Source organism: Euprymna scolopes, chromosome 41, assembly GCF_053919585.1.
Source record: "Euprymna scolopes isolate OS-2025 chromosome 41, ASM5391958v1, whole genome shotgun sequence".
NCBI lineage: Eukaryota > Metazoa > Mollusca > Cephalopoda > Sepiida > Sepiolidae > Euprymna > Euprymna scolopes.
Window position 1 is genome coordinate 19,246,351 of NC_136522.1, and position 16,875 is coordinate 19,263,225.

Sequence of the window (16,875 nt, forward strand, 5' to 3'; positions counted from 1 at the left end):
AAATGGCGGACCTGAATGAGACCCCCCCCCCACAGAACGGCTCCCCAACCTCCCCATGTTAAGAACGGCTTTCGGAATAAACACTCCCTACCTCCCCATGTTAAGAACGGCTTTCGGAATAAACACTCCCTACCTCCCCATGTTAAGAACGGCTTTCGGAATAAACACCCTCAACCTACCCATTTTAAGAACGGCTTTCGTTTTTTTTGCAATTTTTTCAGTGGATTTGGACACTAATATGGGGGGGGGGTGATTCTCGTTCAGGTCCATCAAATTTTCTGACTAAGCGAGTCGTAGTGTTTTCGTTGGCCATGATTAAATTCGATAAAATAAAAAAAAAGTGGGAGACAACTTAAATCGAAGTTGAAAAGTCAAAAATAAGCCTTTTACGTTCAATGCAGTTAGTTTAGTAGTAAAATCGCTAAAAATCGTAAATTTTAATTTTCTTAAGTTTTAAATAAAACTACTTTATCGATTCACGTAATTTTTGGAACATGACATCTTCATTCTGTAACGAATACGTACATAATACAGAATTTTCTGTATTTTCTTTACTTTTAATTGCCATCATCATCAGCACCAAGTCGATATTTAAATTAAATCTTTCTGAATATTTTTACTTTGTTGTTATGGCATCTTAAACTGAATTTAAAAAAAAAATTTTTTATTTACAAATCGAATAATCGTCATTGAATGAAAGCCTGAGGGAATTTTGATGTTTGTCTCAATCCGGAATGTCTCGTTTGGGAAGCTGTATTTTCCTCCACATTGAACAACAACAACAACTGTTTAACTGCCCTCGTGAGGAGATAAATACATCAGGAACATAGTTTGAAAAGAGAATTTGTGACACTAGAAGTATATACAACTGTTTTTTCGCTGTCGAAACACGTTCGTTTTTGCTTCGCAATTTAAAGAAATGACACGCATAAAAGAAAACATACTGCCGGTGAAGGTATACCTTCTCACTTTCAGAATGGGGTTCGAAATAACTTTAGAAACCCATTCTTAAGGCGAAAGGCCTTTGTTAACTTCTGTACCTTCACCGAGCAGTCTTCATATCGAGATGAAACACGACCTTATGTCATTCAAAATGGGGAATACATTGCACCCCCCAAAAAGAGGGAGCTTATTCTGAACAAGTATAAAATTAGCCATGTTTGATGAATCAGAAGAACAGGCGACTCGAAGTCAGCAGCAAACAGCGTTCGATAAAAAAAAAAAAAAATTCTTATACTTGATTATTGTTTTGCATAAAATGATAAATAAAATGGGTACTTATATTTTTGGTACCGCGCTGAAATAATATTATTTCAAACATCATTCTTAACATGGAGAGGGGAGGGTGTTTTGTAACTATTCTCTGTGCTTCCAACTAACAATTTAATAATAATAAAAAAAAGATAATAAAACTTGAATTTAACCTGAAAAAACTATTTAAAAATAGCGCGGTATCAAAAATACATAAGCACCATAAAATGTTTTACGGTGTTGGACCTTTAGTATTAGAAAAAATATATTACTTTATGAAATATTTACCGATTTATTTTATTTAGAATTACTTTTTTATCTGACGCCTTTTGCTTCGTTGCCCGTTCATCAAATTCTCACGTCGGCACCTGTGAGGGTGCGACAAGTAAAATCTATCCCACCTCTCCAAAAGGTGGAGGTTACGCCTGGGAAGATGGCCTCCCGCAAAAGAACGAAACGTTTTGATGGTCTCCAAACTCAATGCTAGAACCTGTATATAAAAACGAATATCACGACAGAGATCATTTGTGCCGGTAAAAATAAAGTAAAGACCATGTTTTCATGGCGTGATATCGACGCAACATTCATAACTCAATCTTTTTAAACTTAAAATTCTCAAGTTAAAAAAAAAAAAAATACATTATCTTACCTTATTTTCTGCTTAGTCAGTTTAAATTTCACTTAGTAACCCCGCTTATTTTATGAAAGTCCCAAAGGAAAAGTTTTAAGAGTTGTGTTTTTCTAAACAGGCGGAACGTGAATATATAAGCCCGTGTACACTCCAAAAATCAATGAAGTTAAGTATTTATTTCGTAGGTGGGTGGCCGGTGGGTGGGGATACGCATATATGATCACACGTACTATGTACACGTGTTTATTCGTTCCAGTAAAAAAATTATCACTCAGTGATTCTTTAATTATATATTTTAAGAAAAAGTGAAATAAAATGTAATTTAAATATAATTAGTACAGATTAAATCATAATTTTAACAGCTTAAATCAAACTTATATTAAATCTATTCTCCCCGGCCGATTATTTGAAAGGCCGTTTTAATCGTACACCGGATGGGCTAACTTAACATCTCAACCAATGAAAATGTGTCCTTCAAAGATAAATATAGACAGAAATATGGGACACCAACGTCGACTACTTTTAGATGTAGAGGCTGTTTATTATATCGATATTTTTAGAAATTTCTGGCTGGCGTTGCTTGATAGAAGTCAATTAGAACACTGGATTTATATGTAGTATATCCAATGTATAGGTGTTAGCATTCCTATGTAAAATGTTTAATAAAAATAAAAAAATTAATCAATCAAAAATAATAATCCAGTCATGCTTCCATAGATTTTACCTTATTTAAAAATTAAAAAAAAAAAAAAACATATATAAAAAAAAAGGGCCGAAGTATGATTATTAATTATTATATAACGTAAAATTGGTTTTATATAAAATTTCAATAAAATGTGTATTATCAAATTTCCATAATTATTTCACGGGAATATAGCCGCAGCAGCGGCGCAGAGCACGCGGAGCAGCTCAAAATTAAATAAATCTAATTCAAGGGAGATAACTAACAAATCCTTAAAAAAAAAAAAAAAAAAAAAAATCGACGAATTTCTTTTACGGGTACATTTTACGAAAATTATTTAAGTCCTACGCCGAATAAAAGTTTTGGAAATCATTTTATCAAAAAAGTAAAAATGACAACTGATTTTTTAAATTGAAATTTTGGCAAAGATGCATTATAGTTAACAGCGAAAAAATATGAAAAATATGGAACAAATAACTGTTACCAAACGCAAGAAAAGTTACTTGCATGGTTAAAAAAAAAAAAAAATCGATATAAGATTTGGTTCAACTTTATCGTTAGAGGTCTGTTTTACGGTGCTTGTTAGGATAGAGTCGACAGATAATTTTTTTTTTTTTTAATATGCTGTTTTAAGCAAAAACAATATTACGTACTTAATTGTCATGTCGAAAATAGCAATATATCCAACAATTACGAAAATTCATCTGGTAGGACAACTATTATTGCGTTTGTAGTGAAATAAAATATATCGCTATGAGGTTAAAATGTTGGTTGCTATTGAAATGTAATTTAAAATTTACGTTTCGAGTTATGTCCCCTGTGTATAAAGTCTTCACCATCTACTTTATAACATACAAGAAAAATACAATTTTACCCAATTTTCCATAAAAATTACTTCTAAGTATGAATAACTTTCTACTTGATGAATTTTTGTAATTTTTGGATATATTACTTTAGTCTTAGCACAGAAATGGGTCATATTAAAAAGCCTGCCATCCGACCTGGTGTGGATGTAGACATCATCACTGCAGTTCTTGAAGGCAGCATGGAGAAGAAGATACTGAAAATTGTAAGTGTGAGGAGACAGTCTTGCCTAACTCCACTGCCGATTGGGAAAGCCTCAGAGGTAATGGGCGTTGAAGTAGACTTGTGTTTTGCGTGCTCTTGTAGAAGGATGAGACCAATACAAGCAGGTGCGGGGGACAGCCGATTTTTTGCAACACTTGAAAGAGTCCATTTTGATTGACCAAATAAACAAAAAAGGCAAAAGGTACACTACAGTTGCAGACGGATCCAGGGGAAGTTATTGGACATATTAGTAATAATGGATCATCATGAAATTAGAAGAGGTTCTTTCAGAAAAGAGGATACAAAAGAATGCACCAGAGAGTGCCTTAGAAAGGCGAATGAACTTTATGAAAGAGGAATTGTCTTATTTTTGATTAGTCTGGGTGTCTGGCATTGCACGGGTGTTTGGAGGTATGTGTTGAGCAAAAAAAAAAGAAAAAAAAAAAAAGAAAAAAAAAGTGGTAGTAAGCAGACAGGCTCGAACCCATACCGCGAAGGAGGAAAAGGACGTGAAAAAAAATGTGACGTCTTTGCTGTTGCGCCCATTACCAAACCAGAGTGATTAGGGTTAGTCAATCAAAAAGAGGGGATGACTTTCGAAAAAAGCGACCTCTCCCTCTACAAAAGTGCCCAGTTGAGAGTGAAGGAATTAATGTTTTTAGCCAATTTTTCGATATTTGTTGTCCTAAGGGTCGATCTTCAAAATGAAACTAATCTCGTGAAAATCTGTTGCCTCTATCGAAAGTTTTAGGTAGACATACATACATACCTCCATGTATGTATGTATGTCTACCTAAAACGTTAAAAAACACTGCTTAGCGGGGGGGGGGGGGTACCCGGCATTGCCCGAGTGTTTGTAGGTGTGTGTGGTTGTTAATGAAAACCTAAAAATAAACGAAGTAAAGAAAGAAAACAGAAAAACGAACGTTAAAACTTATCTGAAAAATAAAGCGGGGGGGGGGGGAATCAAAACAAAAAACACAAAAAAGACTAACGTAAGGCAAAGGAACGATGTTAAAAATGTAAAAATCTGAAAAACAAAAACAAAAAAGAAAACAGGAAAACGAACGTTAAAACTTAAGCGGGGGGATACCCGTGGGAGGGGGGTGTAATCAAAACATCGAAAAAAAAACACAAAGAAAACTAACGTAAGGCAAACGAACGATGTTAAATGTAAAAATCGAAAAAACAAAAAAGAAAACAGAAAAGCAAACGTTAAAACAAAAAAAAACACGTGAAAAACGGCTTAAATAAGCCTGTTTCGATATTAAAATTTAAAAAAATCGGTGGGTACCCGGGTGTTTTTGGGTGTGTGTGGTCGGTCGGGGGTGTTAATGAAAACCTAAGAATAAGCGAAGTAAAAAACAAACAGAAAAACGAACGTTTCATGAAAAATAGCTTAAATAACCCTGCTTCAATATTTAAATTTAAAAAAAAAGAAAAAAAAAAAATCTCACACCACGATTCGAACCCAAAACATTTAGATAATGAATCAACGCGTTAACCAACTGAGCTAACACAACGTACATGAAATTTAGTTAGTTCTTCAACTATTTAAACTAAATCAGGTCATGATGTCATCTGACGCATGTTTAGAAACAATCGTCGTCACAAGAGGACGGTTTTTGTTGACCCCCGCCCCCTATAGAAAATTGTCGATTTCAGGGTGAAAAAATTAACGTTTTTGGCCAATTTTTCGATATTTTTCGGGCGAAGGAATTTTTGTTCTCTCTGTCGAAAGTTTGTAGCGGACACACATACATACATACATACATATATACATACATTTTCGCTTTTATATATATATATATATATAGATAACACTCGTTGCTACACTTCAATTGAAGAGGTGGAGAAGGATAAACTTAGGCAACACCAAATTATGAGACTTGTCCCCTATAGTCCGATGTTAAATTCCATTGAAACGGTTTGGCCAGTCATTTAAGCTGACCTAAAAAAATGTATGGCAGACTCAATTGTTTGGATTTGAAGAGGTGATGGCCAGGCATCTTTAACTACTAAAGAATTCCGCCTCAGAAAATTATAAGTGATTATCTCAAAGGCAATTAATAGTATTTCCCCGGAGACTTGCACTAACTTTGTATCTGAAATACAAGGACTACTTCCCTCTATAATTAACTTAGATAATATAATATCTTAAATAAATTTCTGAGAAACGTCTATATTATTTTATCTTCCTTTGAAGTAAAAATATATTTTTAATTTATTTGTATTATATTAATTCTCAATTTGAAGTTGATTATTTCTTAATTTTTATTTTTATTGTGGATTATTATCCTCATCTTATTTTAGTTGTTTCATGGAGAGGGAGATGACCGATCATCTGAATTTTTAACTACGGGACATACTGAGGAAGATTTCACGGTGTTGGGAAGCAATTCTCCTTAAGACAACGCTTAAACAGCTTTGTAAGTATGGAGCTAGTTCTGGTTGAAGCTTTTTGAGCACAATAATTGGAATGCTGTTAGGGCAAGTTGCTTTACATGGAATCGAGGTGTTTGATTAGCTTGGCAACATCATGCACAGATATTTGTATGTCGCATCGCGTGTTTTAAATGACGATCAATGCTATATACCTGTAAAATCATATTTTTTTCTTTGGTTTTATTGCCCCATCGCTCCTCCCGTTTTGACCCCTAATATAGTTTCATTTATTCATTCAGATATCAACAGAAAAAATCAATTTTTTATTTATTGCGGACTATTATCCTCATCATTTATTAGTTTTTTTCACAACGTTTCGGCCAACTATTCCTCTGGCCTTCGTCAGGTGGTAACCGTGATGGGATAGGAACTCCGAATCTTCTAATTACATCCACTGTAATTACTGCCTTCCGTAGTTGTTGTTTCACCACGTTTTGGGCCAAGTAAGTGTCTGGCCGGCTTTTGGGTAGGATTGAAACCACTGTCTTCAGACAATTCTCACCTGGAACTGTAGAGATTCAATGGGCCCATGGCGTAGTTGATAGAGCCGTAAAAAATATCTTAATAGTATATTAATATTTTAAAAAAACATTTTAATAGTATTCATTTCGATTTTATTTTTAATATTCCGACACAAAAATTTTTACTGGACATTGAGGAGAGAATTTTCAAGCCTTTTTCCAAGATATTTTCTAAATTTGTAAGGTAATAATAGAAATAAGGCCTTTTCAAGAAAAAGCTCAAAATTTCAAGGCCCTTTCCGAGCCTGTGCGAATCCAGAGAAATGATATAGTCATGATATGATGGATATATATTTTTTTTTTTTACATAAGCATCACCACATACCAAGGCCAAGAGGCCACTCGAGTATAAGGGTTAAAGAGTGTATAGTAGAAATTGGACAATATAGTAATCGTTAGTAATGGAAATTCGGTAAATTTGTTAACTTATATGGAACGGCTCATCAAAAAATTGTTTACGTTAGACTTGGAGACAACCATATTGTAGTCAGCTGGAAAACAGGAAAACAGAAGACAATTCCATAGGCGTGCAGTTCTAAGAAAGAAGATTTGCTCACGGAATGTAGTGAGAGTTTTCAAGACAAGCTTAGATCACTAGATGACTAGTGATGGGACGATTCAATACTTTTACTGATTCTGATAAATTACCTTTTTTTTAAAAAAATTTTTTTTTTTTATTCAATTTTCACCCCAAACAAGGCACAGTGCCACTTTGAAGCAGGGGGCTACTATCAGGGACTTAATTAGCGGGGTCATTATGAAGGGAGATGAGTAGAAAGATGTTTGTTAACATTACACTTGAACTTCTGCATATCATTGCAGTTGGGAAAGCAGAATCCCAGAAGGGAGTTCCAAAGACCCGCAGTTCTGGGGAAGAAACTATTGGAGTAAAAGGCTTTCTTGCCCCTAGGGATCTCTACTGTAAAGGGATGAGACTTAGTGGCTTGTCGGGTTTGTCGGGGGTAGTTACGTCGGGGAGGTACAAGTGTTTTCAGTTCGTCAGAGCATTCATCATTAAAGTATTTGTAGAACAGGCAGAGGGATGCAACATCTCGTCGATGGGACAGAGGCTGAAGCCTAGATGACAGTTCAGGACCTATCAGGTTGGCGACTCTCTTTTGAACCCTGTCCAGGAGCGAGAGACAAGCAGCAAATGCTCCAGCCCAGATGTGACAACAGTACTCCATACATGGGCGAATGGTTGCCTTATAGAGGTATAGGATACTGTCAGGCGTAAGTAGTTTTCTAGCACGGTAGAGGGAGCCAACCTTCCTTGCAGCAGCCTTGGCAATGCTCTCAATGTATCTATTCCAGTTCATATTCCCTGTAAACGTTAGGCCGAGGAGTTTAAAAGAAGTACTTTCAGGTAATGTGTTCTTGGCCATTGCTATTGGTGGTAGAGAAGGTTTCTTGTAATTATTGAAGGTAACAAGCTTAGTCTTAGCAGCATTGAATGTGACCAACCATTTTTGTCCCCATTGCACTACGGATTGGAGGTCATCCTCTAGTGTTTCTGCCATTTCCTTGGATATGTGTTCATTTGTTTTCCCCTCATATCTGTTATAGAGAGTGGTGTCATCGGCAAATATACCCATCTCCGAAACAATTTTATCAGGGAGGTCGTTTATGAATATCAGGAATAATAGAGGTCCAAGGATAGACCCCTGAGGTACTCCCGCATTTATGTCATATTGTTTGGATGTACGCCCGTCGAGTACAACTTTGATTTTTCTATTACTTGAGAAGGATTTAATTACATTATGAATTCTTCCAGTGATTCCATATGATCTAATTTTCCTTAGAAGACCTGTCAAAAGCCTTAGATATATCGAGGGCCACCGTTCTACCCTCCCCTGTTTTATCCAATGAACGGTATATACGTTCAGAAACTACAGTTAAGATATCTGCTGTTGAACGGGCTTGCCTGAATCCATATTGTTTTTCAGTCAGGAGTTTAGCAGCTGTTAGGTGCTGGACTAGGGCTGGATTAACTAAGGAATCAAATATTTTGGCGAAAAGCGGGAGGAGGCTAATGGGGCGATAATTTAGTGGGTCAGTTCTTTCACCAGAATTCTTGAAGACTGGTACCACAGAGGCGGTTTTCCAGCAGTCGGGAAAACAAGATTCGTTAAGGCATTTATTGTAAAGTTTGGACAGAACTGGAGCAACCTCGGCAGAGCATTTTTTTAATAGCACAGCCGGGATGAGATCTGGTCCACATGCTTTTGAGGTGTCTAGGTTTTTTATAATAGCATGTACCTGAGAAGGGGTGATTTTCAAATCGTCTAGTGTGGCGTCTGTTCGCAGAGGAAAATCAGGAAGTGAGTGGTGTACCGAGTTCAGTGTGGAGTTTGAGGCAAACTGACTGGCAAGCAGATTAGCCTTGTCAGTTGCCGTGCAAGCAACCTCATGATTGTTTGATAGTGGGGGAATAGTTGACTGTCCATTATTTACTATGCTGTTGTAGATTTTCCAAAAATCCCGGGTTCCTAATTTCTGTGCTTCGATGCGTTTTCTGGTGGTTTCAGAGTAATCTGTCTTAGCTGTCTCTATCACTCTCTTACAATTATTTCTAGCTTCTATAAACTTCTGTTTATTTGAGCTGGACTTATGTCGGTTGAATCTGCGGAACGCATGCTGCCTTTGACAAATGGCAGCTGCACAAGCAGAAGTAAACCATTGGGGAGAGTGGGGCTTGCTATAGAATTTCCGTGCGGGAACATGTGCTTCAATTGCAGTTTTAAACCATTCAGTGGTCTCATTTGCACCCTGTTCCGCTGGAAGAGTAAAGATATTTTGCCATGGGGCATCTCTGATGATCTCCCTGATGGCTTCCCAATCAGCCTTTTTGTAATACCTCGTTGTTTTGAGTAGTGGGTCTTCAGTTTTAGGGCGAGAATTTAGGCTGATTTCTACCATTATCACAGCGTGATCAGCATTCCCGAGTGGGCAGTGGGCATTTGTTGTACAGTCATTGGGAACCGTTGTCAGAAAGAGATCTAGAAGTGAGGCATATTGATCTTGCTGGTCTGGGAAAACGTGTCGGAAATGTAACCAACTGAGATAGGGAATGGGATATAGAGAAGTTATGTGTTGCGCTACCAGCTACGTCTGTGTGATTAGAGAATCCTAGCCAGTTACTGTGGTGGACATTGAAGTCACCAAATACATGTATTTGTGTGCTAGTATCGAGGGAGAGTGCTATATCTATGCTGTCTGAGACTTTGTTTATTAGGGTACAGTCTTGGTTTGAGGGAGAGCGGTAGAGAAAATACAAGTAGCTAATATTGTGTTGCATATTTAGTCTGAAGCACATAAAGGCCTGGTCCTCTGATTCTAGTTTTATTTCTCTAGTCAGGGGGAGGGTGTTACAAATATAGACTCCAAGTCCATGCATATGTCTTACGGTAGAGTGGGAGATAACCAGGCATGTTAAAGTGGTTAGAGGGAATAGAGGAGTGAAGGTTAGTTTCACTTAATGCTAGGATATCCGGGGTGTTTACAAGGAGAAATGACTCAACATCTTCTAAGTTAGTTCTAAGCCCGCGGATATTAGTAAATGCAAGCCTCAAGGGAGGAGGCAGGTTGGTTTTCTTTGAGTTTGGTCCTGGTTTAAACGTAACTTTTGCTTGAGCTGTCATTTCATGTTATTTTATTTAAAAGTTTCAGTTAGGGTGAGTGAGTGAGGGGGTGCTGGACAAGTAGTTGTGCAGAATACCAGACATGCAATACAAGTAGACCATCAGCTGTCCTCACCCACAGGATTGTGGCCTCAGGAAAGCCCACCGGGAATGAGTGCAGGGTCCCTTTCCATGCACGACATGGCACTACAAACATCCCGATATTTTACAACTGTTGATGGAGCAGCCGCTCTAAGCGCTACCGAAGAGTTAGGGCTCCTGTACTATCAGTCGGAAACAGCAGCCAGGAACTGTCAATCCGGTACCCTCAATCCATTAGGCAAAGCCAGCCCAGTCCAACTGCACCGACATATATGGCACTGAAGCACCCCACTGTGTCCAGTTTAGGGGGATGGGATGTGGCGGGAGCGGGGAAAAGCGGCGTTCATTGCCCTAGTCAGGAAACAAGGTCAACCACTGGGTGATTCAGACGAGTCCCTGTGATAGTACCTCTACGTCTGGCCAATAGGCAAAGAAGGAGTATGAAAGCCGGGCGATAGACAGAGCCTATCTCCTCCTTAAGCAGTTTAGGTTTGCCAACCGGTGATTTGTTTGAGTCACCAGCTCTAGGAAGGTTGTCATCCAGGACTGAAGAGGCCTCCCTCCCCTAGGTTTAGTTTCAGAGTTTTCCTTCTCCTAGACGGATGACCTGGGAAGACCTACGGGTCCATCAGCTCCGAGGGGGTTCGCCCCGCGCCTGGGTCCTAATCCAGGTATTTCTGCGACCCCGCATGGGTAGTTAATATTTATTGGTTATTTAGGTTAATATCTCCTGAAAAAAACGGGCATTTAGGTTAACTTCTACAGAAAATTTTCACTCCTCAAACGTGGTTAAAAAAGGGCATTACTATGCTTCCATTTTCATTTTTACTGGGAGAGGGTATAGGTAAAAATTCATGCAGTGGAAGCAGCTAAATTTGCTACAGTATTGGATTGAGAGAGACGAGTTAATGTATGGTTAGATATAGTTTTGTAAGTTTAGGAATATATGGTTAGATATGGTTTAGTAGGTTTAGGATTAGGATAAAGTGTTAGGGTATGATTTACTTGCTATTAGAAATTCAGATTTGGTGCCCAAACCGAATATTTAGTAAGACTGAAAGATAAGATAGGCTCAGTATAGATACAAGAGAACATTTGATATGGAGTACAGTTACACCTGATAGATATAGGTTATTGCATATTCTGTAAGTATAGTTAAATATAGATGGATGGATAAGTAGTATTGTATACGAATGCATGGAATTTTAGACAATTTGAATAAGTTGCCTTTAGACTACAACGAAGGAGAATGACTTCGCCTTTTTCTTAATATCCGGAAGTTTTTATTTCAATGAGTACCGGTTTAGTTTGTGTAATGATTATTGCAATACTATCTCTTAACAAAGAGATATTAATGGTTGCTGTTCATTATAGATTACTTTAAGTCTGTGTATAGGACTATGGCCAGTGGCGTAGCTAGACCTTTTGCCGCCCGGGGCGGTAGTAAAATTGCCCCCCCCCCGGGCATTTGGGTGTCCGGAAAATTCGTCCATGGAAAAGTCGCGTGGAAAATTCGTCCATTTTTGCTAGGTAGGAAAACTGGTCTTTTATTATTTAACATTTATTCTGTAGTTGCTTAATTTTCATACCTTGCGAAAATTAGTTCTACGGTATCTAATTTTCCTAAATTCAATTAAATTAAAATTAAAATATGAAAACTGATTTTTAATATTTTTTATTCATTTGAGATTTTATTTGTTTTCCTTTTGTTTTAAGTAGATGGTGGGGGTTGCCCGAGGTGATTTTGTCCATCCCTCAGCTAGCAATTGTAAAGTTTACAAGGAGTTATAAAAAGTATGCTACAAAAACAAACGTTTGATACTTTCAAAGTCTTAGCCTCATGAATTGGACAGTAATAAAATTAATGAATTCAAACTTTTGCATCTAATGCTATTTCCTCTTTGATGTCGGTGTATATACACCCAAATATCCACTTTCTTTTCGCACCTATTCGATAAAAATTTATATGAAAGTTCCCCTTTAAGTATGAAATCTTTCTGAGGTCATTTTGTTTTTTTGGTACTTGGCCGAAGCCTGGGCTTGGCCCTATCCTGTTAGGTCAGCCGGTCACTGAGTATATCTCCAGAAATAATTAATGCTTGCATTTTTTAAACTTAGTGATTAAAATGAATTAAAGCAATTTATTCTCAATTAATGGAAATTTTGAAAACTCCAAACTGTTAAACTATTTATCAAGTAATAATTTACAATTGCGTTTGGAGTTTTCAAAATTTCCATTAATTGAGAATAAATTGCTTTAATTCATTTCAAGATCGGTTTTTAATGTAGAGAAAGTTCAACCTAGATTAAAACAAAAAAATTGCCTCAATCTTGAAGGATATATTATATATATATTTGTTTATATATATATATGCATATGTATGTATCTACATGTATGTATATATGTATGTATATATTTATATTATATATGTGTATATATATATACATATATGTATATATATATATATATATATATATATGTATGTATATATGCGTATTTATATATGTGTATGTGTGTATATATGTATATATGTATGTATATATGTATATGTATGTATAAATATGTGTATATGCACATATATAGTTATAAAATAAATACGTATTTATTATAATGCTCCCATAATGTTGAGCATAATGAGAGCCGAAAATGGCAAATGGGCGTAAGCGAATATAGCAATGGTCTTCTTTAAAATTAAATCTTGTGTACAATTAGAGCTGAGGTCGGTTTGGCAACGACTGCCGATTGTTCCCATTTACTTGCCTCTCCACGAGGGCAGAGTTAGACACAAGGCCGGTTTTTAATGTGGGGAAAATCCACCTCCACAGAAACGGGCACTCTGGATAGGAACAAAAAAAAAATTCTCAGTCATGAACGATTTCCCCATACTGACCGACGACAGAAAAGGAGAAATGTATCATTAGAACAGATACTACACTATGATATCAGCCCAAAGGCTGCTAATTGTTGTTAAAATATTTCTCCCTCGCTCTCTCAGATGGTCGGATTTCGTTCCTAGCTGGAAGTAGTTACTAAAGTCTAGCCGCACCGATGAGCTGTAAACAGCGAAACAGTCCTGTGTGTGAATGACTATTATACACACACACACACATATATATATATATATATATGTATGTAATTTAATTTAATTATGTTTTTACGTGCATAAAAGTTATTTTAGTTTATTTTATTTTATGCACGTAAAAAAATAATTAAATTAAATTAAATGCGTCCAAAAAGTTAGGGCGATTCATTCATATAATAATATGAATAATAAAGAGCTTATAGCTAAGGTAGCGAATGTATAAAAATATATAAAAAATGTAAACAAACGCTTATCACGGAACAAACGCCAATAACAAAAAAATCTTAACCTTATTCTTTACTGAAAGGAAGAGGTTACAGTATGTTGTAAAAGCTTCAGAAAAAGACAAAATCGATGGACCTCTTGAACTTTTGAACTTTATACAAAGATACCAACTTGGGGATTCCGTCCCTAATATTGTGATCTTGCTGAGAATTTTCCTCACCAGAGCTATTAGCGTTGCTAGCTGTGAGCGCTCTTTCTCAAAACTGAAGCTCATAAAAAACTACCTTAGATCAGCAATGAGCCAGACAAGACTTGCAGACTTGGCAATCCTCTCAATAGAGAGGGAACTTGTCGGGGAAGTGAATTTTGATAGCCATTGATAACTTTGCCAAAAAAAAGGCGCGAAAAATCTGTTTGTAAATTTTCAACCGACTTGATGCCTTGCGACAGTTCTCTCACAAAAAATAAATTTATAGCCTTATTTGCCATTCATAAATACATTTATTTAAAATATATTAAAACTATTTTTAAAAGAGTTGAAACGTTATTAACAACAACAACAAATTTCTGAAGACCGAGCGATTACATACACGGATTTAAAAAAGCACCAATATAAGACGCTTTTTCTCTTCGGAGGGCTCGACCTCTTAATAATAACATTATGAAGACAAAGAAAAGAAAACTATATCTGACTATTCTCTCCTTGATACATCCATGTTATTTGGCGAAAATTCGGACTTTAACAACAACGACAAAAAAGTAAATAAAAATGATTTTATCATTTCATAACATTTTCAGGTTTTCAAATGTTCTCATTTAAATTTATTATTATATTTGCTTGTGTAGCTAATTCATTTAATTTAACATTTTTTTATAATTTGAATTATAAGTTTTTGTTTTGAAAAAATATTTGGTTTCTTTTATTTGCATATGCAGTCTTTATTTTATTAGTGGTTCAGAGGCTAGGGAATGAGGGTGGAGAGTTGTGTTTCGATTTTGATTCTAGCTCATGGCACCCAAATCATATATTATTATTGAAAAGAAATTTCAATTATTATTATAATAATATTCAATTATTATTGAAAAGAAATTGTTAAATTAACTGGCTACGTATACAATTACATAGTCAGTTAATTTAATTTAACAATTTCTTTTCAATAATAATAAGTATGTAAACATTAATCTGAAAGGAATTGTGTGAACATTAATCCGAAGAAAATTATATAATTGTTTTGAAAAATCTTTGGTCTTCTTTGACGAGTACTGCAATACGATGAAAATCTAGGACTAATAGCTGCAGTCTAACATTAGTTCCATGAAAATAAATATTTTGAGGGCTTTTGGAATTTTGAAGGTTAATAGATTATCAAATGCGGGGGGGGGCAAATCTTACGGGCTGCAAAGACTGTTGCTGTTTAATTTTTCAACATTTTTCTGAACATGTAAAGCAACTGCTTTCTTTGAAAGGTTACATAGAGAATTTATGCAATTTAAAAAAATTGTTTTACAAATAAAATAAATTTACATCGTATTTTGAGGTTATTCTCATTTTAGTTTTAGTGATAATTTAAAAATAATAAATATCTATAATTAGTACCAATCATGAAAAATTAAATTAAAAATTTAAAAGAATCGGTTTTGGAATCGTAAAATAGGGACACATTTTTCCGATTCCGATACCTCCAATACTTCAGATTTTTACAAACTTTCGGTATAAAATTTCAGATTTTTTGTTAGCTTTTATATATTTTTTCTATTTTCTATTTTTATCCTCTCAAAATGCCGCCCGACATGTGCTGCTCGTAAATAAGAGACACATTTTTCTGATTCTGATACCTCAAAAATTTCCGATTTTTTACAACTTTTTCAGTATAAAATGTCAGATTTTTTGTTAGATTTTGTTTATTTTTATTTATTTTTTTTACTTTCTATTTTTACTCTCTCAAAATGCCGCCCCCTGACATATGCCGCTCGCAAAATAGGGACACCTTTTTGCGATTCCAATAACTACAAAAGTTCCCATTTTTTACAACCTTTTCGATATAAAATTTCAGATTTTTTGTTAGCATTTTTTTCGATTTTCCCCTTTTACCATCTCAAAATGCCGCCCCCCACTGACGCTCAGAAAATAGGGACACATTTTTTCTGATTCCGATACCCCCCAAAATTCCGATTTTTTACAACCTTTTTGGTATAAAATTTCATATTTTTTGTTAACTTTTGTTTATTTTTATTTATTTTTTCTACTTTCTATTTTTACCCTCTCAAAATGCCGCCCCCTCAGGTGTGCCGCCCGGGGCGCCCCCCGCCCCTCCCCCACTAGCTACGCCAGTGACTATGGCTAGTAAGTATTTACTTAGAAGCTTGGTTATGGGTTAGGAGTTATAATCAGGAGCATGCCTAGGAAATTTTGGGTGTTCGTGGGTATCGATTTACGAGTCTGTTAGGGTCAAGGGCGGAGAGCAAGGACCCCTCTAAGTTACATGAAACGGATTAGGTTTAGTGGCAACTTGAGAAATAGAGCAGTTTGATTTGTAAGTGATCAGGGGAAAGAGAATTTAAGTAAAAAATAAAAAGGTTTGTCATGCAAAACAGACAAGGCAGTCATCTTGGAGGTAAAGTATCTACAGGAGGTACTTTGTATACAACCAGCAGTATTTTGCAGTTTTGAGAGGAATTTTAGATACAATAGTTTCATTGTTTGCTGTACAAGTCCGTAGTCTAGGTCAGGGACGAAGCACTTCTAATATTGCAACTGGGTGTATCGTATTTTAAAAGTAGTTGAATAGAGTATTATAAGGTGTTCTACTTAGCTTAGGGATAGAATGAAAATTTAAGGTAATATTCAGAGTGATATAAGCAATTTCATGAGGATTAGATATATGATCACTGGATGTTGAGCTGCTCAGGAGAATTCTTGTATCTATTCAGAAGGATGTCTTGGTGATATAAGATTTGAGAAATTAAGAGTCTGGGGACACAGAGAGTTGTGAACTGATGAGGATTCAGTATAGGCGATTATATATAGGTAGCAAAGGTGGTTTAGTTTAGTACGCAGGTATTGTACATATTAAGTATACTGCTTCAGTTCTATCCTCTATCGTAAAGGTAAATCCGTTTGTATTTCGATTGGCAATTTTGTCAAGAGAGGAAATTTAAAACAGCTTATCTAATTTTTGATGATATCTGTTTATAGACAATTGTACAGACTGATAAATTGTTGTGTAAGACATAGGAGGCCCCATCT

General features: G+C 35.8%; 1 protein-coding gene across 2 annotated transcripts in view; it reads right to left on the reverse strand.

The window, feature by feature from the left end:
* The window catches only part of LOC145266384 (inositol-3-phosphate synthase-like), a 94,869-nt gene that overhangs the window by 59,399 nt on the left and 18,595 nt on the right, over nt 1-16,875 (reverse strand). Inside the window, exon 1 of one of the 2 annotated variants that reach the window (XM_080122016.1) lies at nt 1,901-2,094. The exons of the other annotated variant lie outside the window; for it this stretch is intronic. The gene's annotated coding sequence lies outside the window, so the exon portion shown is untranslated. Of the gene's footprint in view, nt 1-1,900; nt 2,095-16,875 lie in introns of those variants that run through there. 2 annotated transcript variants of the gene reach the window in all.